Genomic DNA, 13,425 nt, shown 5'->3' with positions numbered 1-13,425 from the left:
TGTGTCCTTAGCTGAACTTCCTGGGTAATTGTCTATCTCCAGCCCAAGAGCGGTACAAGATCTAGAGCTGCCTTTCCTAGTATGATCTCAGCAGAGTAACACTTTTTGGCTGCACTAATCTAGCTTAGTTTGTGGCTGGAGGTAAAATTCTCTCAGTCCATGTTTTGGAAGAATAACTAGTGCGTAGGGCACGTATCCAGGAAATGGAGAACTTTGGCCTCAGGCTGCCTTCTGCAGCATCCTCTTTCTCATAAAGCATTTTCACACTAGAAGAGACCCTATGGAGAACTTGCTTTCTCCCAAAGGCTCTGGCCTGAGACTCAACAGGCAGTGTTGGTTCTTCCAGAGGCTGGTCTGCAGCTTTCAGTGAGTCACAGAGTCACACAGAGTCCCAGAATTAACCTGGCTGGAAAAGACCTTTGAGATCACCGTGACCTGTGACCCAACACCTCCTCATCAGCCAAACCCAGCACTCAGTGCCACATCCAGGCTTTCCTTAAACACCTCCAGGGATGGTCACTCCCCCGCCTCCCTGGGCAGCCCATTCCAATGCCCAAACACCCTTTCTGTGAAGAGATTCCCGATCTCCAGCCTGGAGCTCCCCTGGCACAGTTTAAGGCTGTGTCCTGTCCCTGTTCCCTGGGAGCAGAGCCCGAACCCCCCCGGCTGTCCCCTCCTGCCAGGGAGTTGTAGAGAGTGATGAGGTCTCCCCTGAGCCTCCTCTTGTCCAGGATAAACACCCCCAGCTCCCTCAGCCGCTCCTCACAGGACTTGTGCTCCAGATCCCTCCCCAGCCTTGTTGTCCCTGCAGCATCTCCAACCCCTCCTGAAGTGGGGGAGCAGAGCTGGGCACGGCACTCGAGGTGCGGCCTCACCAGTGCCCAGCACAGGGCAGGAATCACTTCCCTGGCCCTGCCACACCATTCCTGAGCCAGGCAGGTGCCATTGGCCTTCTTGGCCACATGGGCCCACTGCTGGCCCATGTTCAGTCAGCTGTCAAGCAGCATCTGCGGGTCCCTTTCTGCCTGGCTGCTGTCCAGCCACTCTGTCCCCAGCCTGCAGGTGATTGTTGTGGCCAACACTGACACTTGGTCTTGTTGAACCTCATCTTGTTTGATATGGCCCATCAATCCAGCCTGTCCAGGTCCCTCCTACCCTCACCTAAAGCTGTGCACCAGTAAAAGGCTTTGACTCAGTGCTTGCCAGGCTGTCTTGCCCACACCCCAGGGGATGCACTAGGATGGCTGAGTCCAGGTTCCTGAGCAAAGGAACCTTCCTCTCTGTACATGAGATAACCTTACAGAGGGAATGCTCAATCTCTAATTGAACTGGCAGCCCAGACAGAGGCAAGATTTCAGGTATCCTCTATTGGATAATGCCAGGTGAAGGCTGGTCGAACAGATTGACTATGGACCACTCTCTGCAATAACCTGTAAGTCTAGAACCTGCTTTGAGGTGCCTGATACTCCCTTGCACCTGAGAGATGCTAGAAAATACTCAGTATGAGAGAATGCATGTATCTGCTTTGCAGATTTTTTATTTTTTTTTTCATGTTTTTATCATGTGTTTCCTTTGGGTTGTTTTCTGTGTGCTAAAGAAGAAATGGAATTTTCTGAAAGCAGGTAACAGAATGTTGGTAAAGACTTGAAAGCTTTCTTCCCATAAGACTGGGGCCTTCTAAGGGGGGAAGCAAGATAAGAAGTTCAGAGATTGTAAAACAGCCTGGTGACAGCTCTAGGCCCATAATGCAAGGCTTAGGACTTGCTGCTTTTTGCCTCTCTTAAGATGGAATAAGCTTAGCAGTGCTTGTGTCCTTGTTTTGCCAGGGAAATAATGGAATTAATCTTTTCTTCAGCTGTGGATGGTGGCTATCCTGGTGTTACCTGCATATATTCAACTCATACAGTGGTTTTAAGGGTTCCAGACATCCTTGCCTTGGCTCAGGCTCCACTTGTACATCCTAGCTGGATGGTGCCCCGAGATGGATGATTTTAGGGATCAAAAGACTCATCTTGGCATGTGTAGACTAAACAAAGCCTCTCCTTTCTAGGTGGTGTTAGGAACTGAGAAATGAGCTTCCTCTGGGATAACCTCCAAAAAGTATCTCTCCAGGTGTGGAAGTAATTTTCCCTTTGTTTATGAATACAAACAAGTTCTGTTGCTGCTGCTGTACCAGTGTCAATAAAATAGATGCTTCAAATGTGAATGTTTAAATGAGAGCTTCATTTTATTACTAAGTTTAGTCAAAGCTCAGGGTTTGAGTCTTACTGCTTCTGTGACCAGTTTGACCAATTTTATCCTGAATTGAAAACCTAGAGGTTTGACAGGCTTTTTGCTTTCCCAAGACACAAATTCTGTTTCAGCTGCTGTAGCCTGGAAGCAGCACATTCTCAGGAGAGAGATTCCCAGCTGCACCTTGCTCTCAGCAGCTCTTGGCACAGTGCTGTGCTTCAGGATGCAATCCAAAGTCCTGCTGTGCTCCTAGGCCATGCCACTGACCCTACCCACCATGTCAAGTGACTGGTTACTCAGTGCAATACTCTATTTCATGAACCTGCAGAAAAACAGTTGTAACTTGTTTAGGACTTACTGTGCAAAAGAAACAGAAAATTACTAACTGCTAGGCAGGTCTAGAACCCTTGCCAGCCTGTCATTATTCATTCCAGAGCATCGACATGGCATTGTCATATAATCCTTCCCAGCCCTCTTGCCCACTTTTGGTCCAAAGTCTGCTGTTTGCTCTTGCCCCAGCTACACAGTCCCTGGCTCTTTGAGACCCAAAGCACAGAGGGCAGAGCACAGCAGCCCCTGCAAGGCTCTGCATGGATGTGGCTTTAGCAGGATAATCCCTGCCTTCACTGCACCAGCTCCTTTCTGCTGGCAGTGCAGCTGTTTCCCATTTCATAAAGTGGAATTCACTTTTGGTTTGTGTTGGCTCTGACTCATGACAGGGTTGGCTGAATGGCAGGTCCCAGAGCCTGGCTTTTCCCACCTGGCACCTGGAGTCCCCAGGCTGACTCTGTCCAGGACGATGGTGCCTGTGTTGGCATAACACACCATGCATGTGGGTCTGGCTGGTTTGGAGGGGAGGATCCTGAGAGCACGAGGACATGTTTGGGCTCAGGATTAGCAATGGAGCACTGTGGAAAGCCTGTGCTGCCATTGCCTCCAGTAAGAAGCAAAACAGACTGAAAGAGACACATGGCCATGGGGCACAAACCCTCACAGCTGGAGTTTCTGCGAAGAAATTTGGGCTGTGCTGAGCCATGATGGTCCAGGGCAGCACGAGAGCGAGCACTGCAGTGCTGGGGATCCCCAAAGAAGCACACAGCCCTGTCCAACATCCCAGGCACAGAACCTCCAGTGCTGAGGCCCTGGTTCAGTCATCACCAGGCCAGGTGATCCACGGGAACCTGAACCACAAAATACAGCACAAAATGGGGGGTAAAGACTGGCTTTATCACCAGCCTGACCTTGAAGTGAGCAGCCAAGGGTGGACTGTGCCCACACCCACTGCTCTGTGTTGTGACAGACACAGGGGATGCCCAACAAGCACAGAGGTGCTGGCAAAGCCAGACTGAGGAAGGTAACTAATTAGGCAGCTGGAGAAATAACCATGAATGAGGAGCTGTGGCTCTTGTCTGCTGGCTGAGCTGATGGAGTCTTTGTCTGCAGCAGTGCTGGATATGCATGGGAATGGCTTAAAAGGCTGTGACTATGCCAGGTGGCCTTCTTCCAGGAGCTAGCATGAGACTGACCCCCAAGGGTGTGGGATTGCATTGAGTGGCAGTGCTTTATAAGCTGCCCAATACATGCTCAGTCCCCTGAACACTTGTTCCTGCCTGCTATCACTGCTGCTGTGCATCAGTCCAGCTGAATATGGAGTCACAGGGAAGACCAACTTGGCTGGTTGATCCAGCCAGAAAACTCTTCTGGGAAAGGGGTGATTCTCCTCTGACAGTTTAATCTGCAACTCTTTACAAAGCAAGGTAAATTAAACAGAAATAAATGAGACATAAAAGAAGATGGAATGAAAGAAATCTACACCACGAAGAGGATGACAAAAGGATGTGAATAAGCTGGGGAGGGAATTTGTGATGTCTGGGAAGAAGAAAATGAACCTCTCAAACATTCCTGGTGCTGAAGAACCACTCAGAAATAGAGTTTCAGTAGAAAGAAGTAAATACCCTTCTGGATGCAATGGATTTGTGTTTCCAATGCACAATTTCAGCAAGTTGTTTGGAGCCTTACAATACTCCCTGGTATCTCTCTCACTCTCATGGTCGTGGTTGAGAATAAAGCAGGTGGCCCCATGCCCTGACCTCAGGCACAGGAGCACACCCTCAGACAGGACCTGCCCTGAGCACAGCAGGGCACTGCTGATGGCACTGGGGACTGGCCCTACCCCCCAGAAAACTCACAGCTTCCTCTGCCCTCTCCTGCACTCCAAGGCCACACCAAACTGCCCCTCAGCCTTCACAAGAGCCATTGCTGGAGGAGGGGACAAAGCTGAAAGGAGCTTTGGAGGAGGCCCCTAGCAGGAGGATCAGCCCCATCATGTGTCTCCTTTCATCCTCAATGTCAAAAGCCCAAAATAGCCCCGCTCTCCCAAGACTCCTGTGCGGGGTTGTGCCTGTTTGTGGCCATGATTTGCTTCCACTAATAGCGCCTGAAGACATTCCTGGCCGGGTAGGCTGCCTTCTATGTCGCAGTGCAACGTGCTGCCGTGGAGGAGCTGGACACGTGTGCTGTGTCCCAAGGCAGCAGCTGCTATTCTTACCCCAGAGAGACTCTCTGCAGCACAGCTCCATTGCCAGCTGAAAGGTTAAACATCAGAATGGGGCCCAGCTCCGTGGCCGTGGCCACTCCCTGCTGGGATCTGCTGGCCCGTGGGCAACACAGCAGCTGCCCAGATACTGCCAGCAGTCAGTTGGGGCTCTGTGGGGTGCATGAGGAAACCTTTCTCTTGGAAATCAACAAATTAATGCAATGCCTGTGGACCCAGAAGACCATCTTTTGCTTTGCAGGTCCCAGTCCATCAATCCCTTCCCTGGTGAGGAAAGCAGAGGCAGGGCTTGCTCCAGGAACAGCAGAACATTGCAGAAAGTCTTGTCCCCTCTCTTAGCCAAGTGGAGCAGGAGCAGCCTGTTGAACATGTTCAGATCAAAAAGAGCTGGGGCCCAATGCATTATGTGTGAGCAGCTGAACTCGATATATTGTGACTCTTGTTGTGGAAAAAAATTGTTAAGAGAGAATGTGGAAGAGTAACCACAGAACTGAGAGGGAGTTGGAACAGTGCTGGGGAGTTCAGAAAGGGTCTGGGAGGAGGAAAGCAAGATGGATGTGTGCAAGGAAAATAAATAAGACATTAGAGGATGTGGGGGCAGAAGAAGTGGCAACTCAGGACAGGTCTGGGGACAAAAGGTCAGGAGAAATCTGAGGGGGACTGCTGGGAAACACTACAGTGATAATCTGCAAACAACTAACGCATTCCTCACCTGTGAAATTCTTTGTAAAGCTTAGTTCTGAAGAAATAATTTGCTGCATTTATTCTGTTGTTTCATTACTGCTGAGAAGGTACAAGGCTTGTCCCTCGTGGCCAGGCACAGTGCTGAGCAGAGCTGTCTGCGCTACAGAGAACAAATCCTCAGGCAGCATTTCCCAAACCTGGGAACACAAGCTGTACTGGGAGGACAGAGCGAAAACCCAGACCTTCCCAGAGGGCTTAAGAATTCAGGGGCTACTCGCAGGTGGAGCCTGGAAGCCCCCAACATGGGCAGACCTCAGTTCCCCAGGCAGGGCAGGTTGCTCAGGCTGGGGTCCAGCAGCATCAGGAGCTGCTTTTCTTCCTGGCAGAGGGAAAGTGGATGGGGGTGGTGCAGAGTGGTCCAAGTTTTCAGCTGTGGCCAACCCCACAGTGACCTGGCTTGTCACTCTTTCTTAGCCCACCCTGTGGTATATGTTTTATGTAGGATGATCCAGGAAAAGAAACCTGGAGCTGTTCTGCTTTGCACAACTGATTTGCCCTTCAGGAGCAGCAGGGACCTGTATTCTTCCCTTGGCACATGAGATGAATGCAGAGAGCAATTAAAGAAATATTTAGCCTGACCCACAAGGGAATCTGTCTTCCAACATAAAATAATGAAACCATTGATAAATTTTCTAAGGATGCAAAAGGAACTTTTCTGCAAGAACAAGTTAGGTCAGAAATGTCACTAGAAAATTCTGCTGTGTATCCTGTTGGCAACTTCAATAAAGTGAGTGTCACTCAGAAAATTCTCTGGTAATCCACTAGGTGGTCTTAGCCTGGAAAAGCCTAATTTTTAAAGAAATTCCATACCAGTTTATTTCCATTTACAGCACTGAAATCTGCCCAGAACTAGGATTTGTGCATCTGTCCCAAATGAGTGCCAATTGAGGAAGATACCACCTCATTGCTGTCTTTTTTAGGATGCAGTTGCTGCTTGTGCTAATATTATGCACCTAATCCTCGTTCTCCTTCCCTCCCCCTTTCGCCACTTGTCTTCCCCGGAGGCGTCTTAGCCTGCCCACCCCTCTCCCCTGCTCTGTAACAGGAGCTCCTCAGCTGCTGTGGTGGGTGACAGAAAGGACATCCTGAATGTCACCTCCTAGGCCAGCTCTTCCGCTGGTGTTTGCTGGCAACATGAGGAGTCTGATTAACGGCACAAATCCAATACTCAACAGAGAGTTCCCAGCCCCAAGTGAAAGTTTGCTGTTTGACCTGTCTCCCCACTGCTCTGTGAGCTGTGCCACTCCTGAGTCCTGGAGGGGAACACAATTTCAGAAGCACACCCAAGCACAGCTGCTTGTCACCCAGTCTGTTCCCTGTGTCACACTGCATTGAGAGTCACTAGCACATCAGATGTGAACAAGGAACAGATGTATGCAGACTGTACATTATGGAACATCTACCACAGTTCATCAGGGTCTAGGCACCAGCCACTCAGCAAGATGACTGGGTTGAAGTAGGGCAGAGTAATCACCAGTAGTGACCCACCACATGCAGGACTCAGTTCCTTTCACCTTAGCTATAATGTGTGCTCAGAGGAGCAGCACATCCATGCAGGTCCTGCTCATTCCTGGTGCCCCCCTTGGCCCTGAGCACATCTCAATTCCTTGTCAGGGCATCAGGGACCCCAGTCACCAGAGAAGCAGCTGCAATGACCTGTCCCCAGGCACCAGGAGACACCTCTGTCTGTGTAGGCTCCTGAGCCTGCTCTCCAGGCCCTCGGCCCACAGCAGGAGGTCTCCTACTGGAGCAGAAGCTGAGCAGCTCTGAGCTCTGTCCATCCTCCCAGGGCTCACTAGCAGAGTGTGCAAGGGGATCCCTGCTGAAGAGGATATCTGCTCTATCCCATGACCATTACAGGCTCCACGTGGGGGTACAAATAGGTCACTGAGACCTGAGAAGGCCAAAGGCTTCTTAGGCTTCATATAGAGACAGTAGGAATGTGCTTGTGCTTCTGTCTCCTATTACTGGCAGAGACACAAAGAGCACAGTTTGTTGTTTTCAGTACAGTTTCCCATGTGTAAGTTACTTGATTTTTGCTCTATTCACGTGACATTTTTCACCATCTTGAGGTGTTTTTTTTCTCTAGAAGGCTTCACTACCTGGGTGGAATGTCATGCAGAGGCTGGGTGTCTGGGGAGAGTGGGATGATGACAAATGTTTTGGGTGTGAGAGTCTGCCTGTTCCATTGGACTGACCCAGCACAGCCATTCAGTCACACAGATCACAGAAGGGTTTGAGTTGAAGAGACCTTTAAATCTCACCTAATCCAATCTTGTTTCTGACATGGGCAGGGGCATCATGCAGTCTGATTTCCTTCAATGTTATGTTATTGTCAGAAATAACCCACAGAGGTGATGTTAATGCTGTATCAAATGCATATTTCTAAAAAATCATACCTGGCAACTCAGAATGAAAAAAAGTGTTTGAACCACACCCCTAAATTCCTGTGATGGACCTGGAGAAATGCTTACCAGCATAGTTACCACTGAGAATATGTCCAGCCTGTGGTAATGAGAAGAATCTCCTGTACTCTGCCTGACCTGCTGCTCCTCACCTGGAGAGCTTCTTCCTGATGTGATGTGATGCATTTTGCTGACCCAATGAGCTCTACAGATCTCTGACTCTGCCTGCAGGTCACAGTGCTCTTCAAGGACTGAAAGCAACCAAAGCCTGCTGCTGCTGCTAAGAACATTTCAGTATTATTCAGCAGTATTATGGATTTGGTGTTCTGGAAGGAAATGCTTTGGCAAATGGCATGGAATTAAATTGAATGAAGTGAAATCAAACATTTCACTGATGGCCATGGCTTCAGCTGCATGGGAGTGGCCACCTGGACATGTCCACAGCCAGAGGGGACACCTGGAGACATCCCCAGCCAGAGAGGACACCTGGAAACATCCCCAGCCAGAGAGGACACATGGACATGTCCCCATCCAGAAGGGACACATGACATGTCCCCAGCCTTGGAGCCGTCTGTCTCAGGAGAATCACAGAGCCTGAGAGTAGCTCCCAAGGGTAAAGACTACAAAGAAACATTCCTTTTCCTACTGCAAAACCACTGCCCATAAAGGGCATTCTTGTATTTCAAGTTCATGAGTTTGATGAGTCTTAACAGGCAGGAGGGAGAGGTTCCCAGTGGCCAACACACAGCACCTGCAGGAACTTCCCCCTGCCCTCCCCAGCCTGACCAAAAAGTGCCTTCTCACTCCTTATCTCTCAGTTAACTACTGGGATGGGAAGAATAAAATACAAATCTTAGGCCCTGGCAGAAAGGGAGCAGCTGTCTGGTCACTGTCTCAAGAAGGATCTATTTTCAGCACGACTGAATCCTTTCTCCTCCATGGGGAATGTGCACCTTGACGACACCACATTGCTGTGCAGCACAGTCTGTATCCAGAGATGGCTTCCAGCCTGCCTCATCCCGCTTATTTCTGCTTTGATTTGCTTCTGGCCCCAGTGAAGTTCACCCTGCAGAGATGGAAATAGAATTGACAGAATAGTAATGGTTCCCAGGAAATACTGTGTTCTTTTCTTTTCTTTTTTTTTTTTTTTTTCTTTTTTTTTTCTTTTTTTCTTTGAGGTGTTTGCACTTCTTTCAACAGATTCCTTCCTGGACAAATTTGTCCTTCCTGTACCTGGATAGAGGAAACATGGCAAAGTTTTCCCTGAAGTAAATTTTTGGGATCTGTAGAGTGAAACTACTGTGTAATCTGAATCATCCATTTCAGATTAGAGACTACTTCTGTGTAAGAAACCACTATACCACTGCCATACAAATGATACCCTGGTGAAAGAGAAGAGCTGTATAAATTAAACCAAATCCAAAGCAGATGCTCAGTAGCTTAGACTGCTTTCCAGGGATGCTTATGACAGCTGACCAAACACTTTACTTTTCATGAGTTTTATGTCATACACTACAACACGGAATGCTGGGTTATTTTCCCAACCTTTTTTCTTTAGCATTTACTCCTGTCTCCTCTTCCAGGCTCCACAAATGTAGTGTCTTTCCCCTTTAGACATTGACTGAGAGTTCATTTACTACCTATAATCACAACTCATGCTCTTACAGCTGCCATTGCTTTAGCCCTAATTTCCTTCAAAAAGATATTTAAAAACAACAACTCAAAACACTGAACAAGAAGTTCCTGGTTTTTGTGTCTTATTTTGTTAATGCAAAAGAGGAAAAAAGGAAATGGGTGTGAATTTAGAGCTTTCAAGTGAAAGTAGTTGATGTTTTGGCATTTTATCTTCTTTTTATAACTTAATTAGCAATACAGAGAAACACGGCAGTAAGATTTGAGTCTCTGTGATTCTACAATTGCCGAGGCCCATTTAAAATTAAGTGTTTTCTGTGTGCAGCTGAGTACTGGTGAGGCAAAACCCTGAGGTGAACCTGGGACCCAAAAACACAAAGCAAGTGCAAAGTCCTGAACCTGGAGAGGAACAAGCCCAGGCACGCAGTAAATGCTGGGTGCTGACCAGGTGAAAAGCAGCTTTGCAAAAAAAGATCCTGGGGGTTCTGGTGGACAGCAAGTTGAACATGAGCCAGCAATGTGTCCTTTCTGTGAAGAAGGTGAATGGTGTCTGCATTCGGAGGAGTGTTGCAGCAGGTAGAGGGAGGTGATCCTTGCCCTTAATTCAGCCTTAGGCCACGCGTGGGGTGATGTCCAGCACTGAGCTCACCAGTCCAGGAGAGATACAGAGCTACTGGAGAGGGTCCAGAAAAGGACCAGTAAGATGAATGAGAGACTGGAGCACCTCTCTCATAAGGGAAGGCTGAAAGGGCAGAGGCTGCAGCCTGGAGAACAGAATGATCAGGTGAAGTGTATCCATGGATATAAATACCTGGAGGTGCACAGAGGATGGAACCAGGCCCTTTTTAGTGGTGCCCAGTGACAAGACAAGAGGCAATGAGCACAATCTGATGCACAGATTTTTCACCCTATGAAAATCTTGTAAGGGTGACTGAGCACTGGCACAAGTTTCCCAGAGCTATTGTGAAATCTCCATCCTTGCAGATATTCAGAAGCCATCTTGATTAAAGGATCTCTTTCACTGCTGTGTTCTGCTTCTCAACCCTCTTCTGAGATTTGGACTATTTTCAAAAAAGGTTTTATGTTCTACCACTGGACTACAGGGACCTACTGACATTAAATTCAATCCCCAAATCCCTGTGAGTGTCAACACCTGGAGACACCTCAGCTCACTGATTGCTTCCCATTCAAACCAGACCTTCCCTTGGCTGCCTGCCCAGAGCTGCCTGGCTGTGTGCCTCACTTCTGCCTCTTGCACAGCTGCAAGCACATTCTGCACAGCACAACAGCAAAAACCCAGAAGAGCTCTCTAAGTAGAATGGTTTTGTTGTTTGCCATTGGAAAGGCAACATCCCCAAAGTCAGGTGATCTAGCCCAGCACTCGGCTATAGAATCATAGAATCATGGCTCTGGGTGGGGTGGGGTGTGGGGAAGTGCACTTCCCCCACACACTTGCACCCCAAAATGTCTCGGGCCATCAATCTTTCCGGTCTCTCACACCTGGTTAAAGGAAAGTCCTGGTTAGCCAGGACTGATGATAAATGATGGAGAGTGGCTGGGCAAATTCTTCCCACAGCTCCCTCAGTGGCCTCAGGTGAATCCTGTCAGTCTCATGGACTTGTGAGTGTCCAAGATCAGCAGGTTGCTGATGAATTCCTCCAGGACTGCAGGGAGTCCATTCTGCTCCTCCATCTGACTAGCAGCTTAAGGGGCTGCTTGCCCTGAGGGTAACCACTCTTTCTGTTGATGACTGAGGCAAAGAAGGTGTTAAGTACTTCAGCCTAAATCTGACAGGATTCAAATCAGCTCACATGACTGTGCTCTATTCCTAAAACAAGACCAGTCTCTCTCCAGTTCCACCAGTAAATCCCCTTCCCCTCTCTCCATCAGCATTGTCCAGGCACCCCCAGTCTGCCACCCCCAGTGCTCTGGCATACCCGTGATGTTTTGGACTAAGTGTGCAAGATATTTGTAATGAAATGGAAGTGCTGGACTGAGGATGTATCAGGTAGCATCTGGGACTGCATGCTGGCATGATGTGTTTGTGCATACATCCAATTATTTGTATAGGTATTACTGAAAAGAGGATTATTCTACCATCTGTAAGTAGGTGTGCTGGTTTCAGTTGGAAGGCATTTCAAATCAGTTATTCTTCCTAGGGTTACAGGCATTGGTTAAGTTAAACTGCCAGCAAAGGCAGGGAGCATCTTGCTCACCGACACAAACCCGCAGATCAGGAGTCTCAGCAGGTATAACCCACCAGAGGGTTCACGAGAACAGTTTTTAGAGATTCCACTATGTGCAATCCACACATGTGCAATCTGAAGTGTGTGGAAAGAGGCACACAGCCTCTGTGTGTATGTGTGTGTGTGTGTGTGTGTGTGTGCACTACTCCTGATCCCCTTAAAGCTACCTCACATCTGTCAGAGCCATCAACTTAGAAGCCCAGGCAGAACCCAGCCTCTCCCTGCTGCAGTGTTTGGCTGACCATCCTGCTGTGCCTGTCACTCTCCTCACCTCTTCTACATCTGCATTTCTGCTTTCAGGGTTAAACCAACAAAACTGCCAAAATGTTTTAATAATGCTAATTTATCTTTTAACATCCTGTTTTATCTATTGTACAGCTGGGATAGCTGCAGCACAGACATACCAAGCAATCCATCCCAGGTCGTGCGGTGAGTCGATGGGAAAGCCAGCAATAAAATCCATAAGTCCTGAATCCAAGTTCTTTAAGTGCTTTGACTAGTCCAGATTCCCTCCTTAACACCCTTGGAAGATTGTTTATAGGAGATGTATTCATATAGCCACTAAGACATCAAAATTTTCTAATTATATCTAGTCATGTCAAATGACAATTATGCCCTTAGTTCAGTTTGCCAGACAATGCTTTACCAAAGAGGGTTTGCCAAAATATTTTTGACCGAAGAAAGAGTAGGCATCTGTAGCATCTGCAGGCGAGATCGTATAAAACGTCCCTGCAACACGTCTGCCCTGGCTCCACAGAAAGCTCCAAGGTAAGAGGATGGGGTCTGCAGGCTGGCAGGAAGGGGATGGCAGCCTAATGTGCCACCACATTCCTGCTGCCTCTGGTGCTCCTGTCCAGGAGGGGACTCCATTACAAATCTGTTTTCAAGGCACCTGCATATTTTCACTTTAGTTTTCTGTGCAGCAGCAATTTGGGAACTGCTATTTGTGTTTTACAGTACTGACCAGCTGCCAGCCCACAAGCCACACATCTGGTGTCACGAGAGGTAAGAAGCTGATTTACTGATTCCTAGGGGCAGAGACAGATCCTTTTGGGTGGGATGTCAGGAAGGTTCTCTGGTTTACTCTATGCAAACCTGGTGGGATTACAGTAGAAAGTGGTGAGGATGCCCAAAGCTGTGTTTGAAGCCTCTCAGCACTGAACAGAAAATCCCCATGGGGACATTCTCAAGGTGTGCTGCCTTCCCATCTTTGCTAGGGCAGGAGGAGGAAGGGACCAGATAAGCACAGCAGGAAAAAGTGCAAAATCCTGTATTCTGTTTAAGAATATTAATTATGAAATCACCTGAACATACTGACCTTCTAACCACCTTTGCAGAGTTTCAGAATTGTCAGCTTTCTTACTCCAGACAAAAAAATATATTTATTACCTAAAGAATAAAGAGGGAATAAATTTTACTAAAATAGATAGAGGATTTTCGAGTGCAGTTGACTAAATTTAAATACCATGGATGTTTAATAAATCACTTGAAGTAATACTTTTAAAAAAAAAACTTTTGAGAACTTGTGTTTTCCTAGATTTTTTCAGTATTTATTTGAGATCTTAATACAGCCTTGGAAATTCCAGTTTCAATGACTGAATTTTATTTCACC

The 13,425-nt window shown here is 47.8% G+C and overlaps 1 long non-coding RNA gene across 6 annotated transcripts in view; it reads right to left on the bottom strand.

Moving 5' to 3' along the window:
- Positions 1–2,050: 2,050 nt before the first annotated feature.
- Positions 2,051–13,425, bottom strand: part of LOC131585726 (uncharacterized) — a 37,881-nt gene continuing 26,506 nt past the window's right edge. For 3 of the 6 annotated variants that reach the window (XR_009279018.1, XR_009279023.1, XR_009279021.1), the window contains 2 exons: positions 13,132–13,202; positions 2,051–9,001 (listed from right to left, as the gene is read on the bottom strand). This is a non-coding gene — a long non-coding RNA (uncharacterized LOC131585726). The remainder of the gene's footprint in view (positions 9,002–13,131; positions 13,203–13,425) is intronic. The other 3 variants (XR_009279026.1, XR_009279024.1, XR_009279022.1) reach the window with 2 other exon arrangements.

The sequence above is a fragment of the Poecile atricapillus genome, chromosome 17 (genome assembly GCF_030490865.1).
Source record: "Poecile atricapillus isolate bPoeAtr1 chromosome 17, bPoeAtr1.hap1, whole genome shotgun sequence".
Classification (NCBI taxonomy): domain Eukaryota; kingdom Metazoa; phylum Chordata; class Aves; order Passeriformes; family Paridae; genus Poecile; species Poecile atricapillus.
This window is presented reverse-complemented; position numbering and strand designations above follow the sequence as displayed.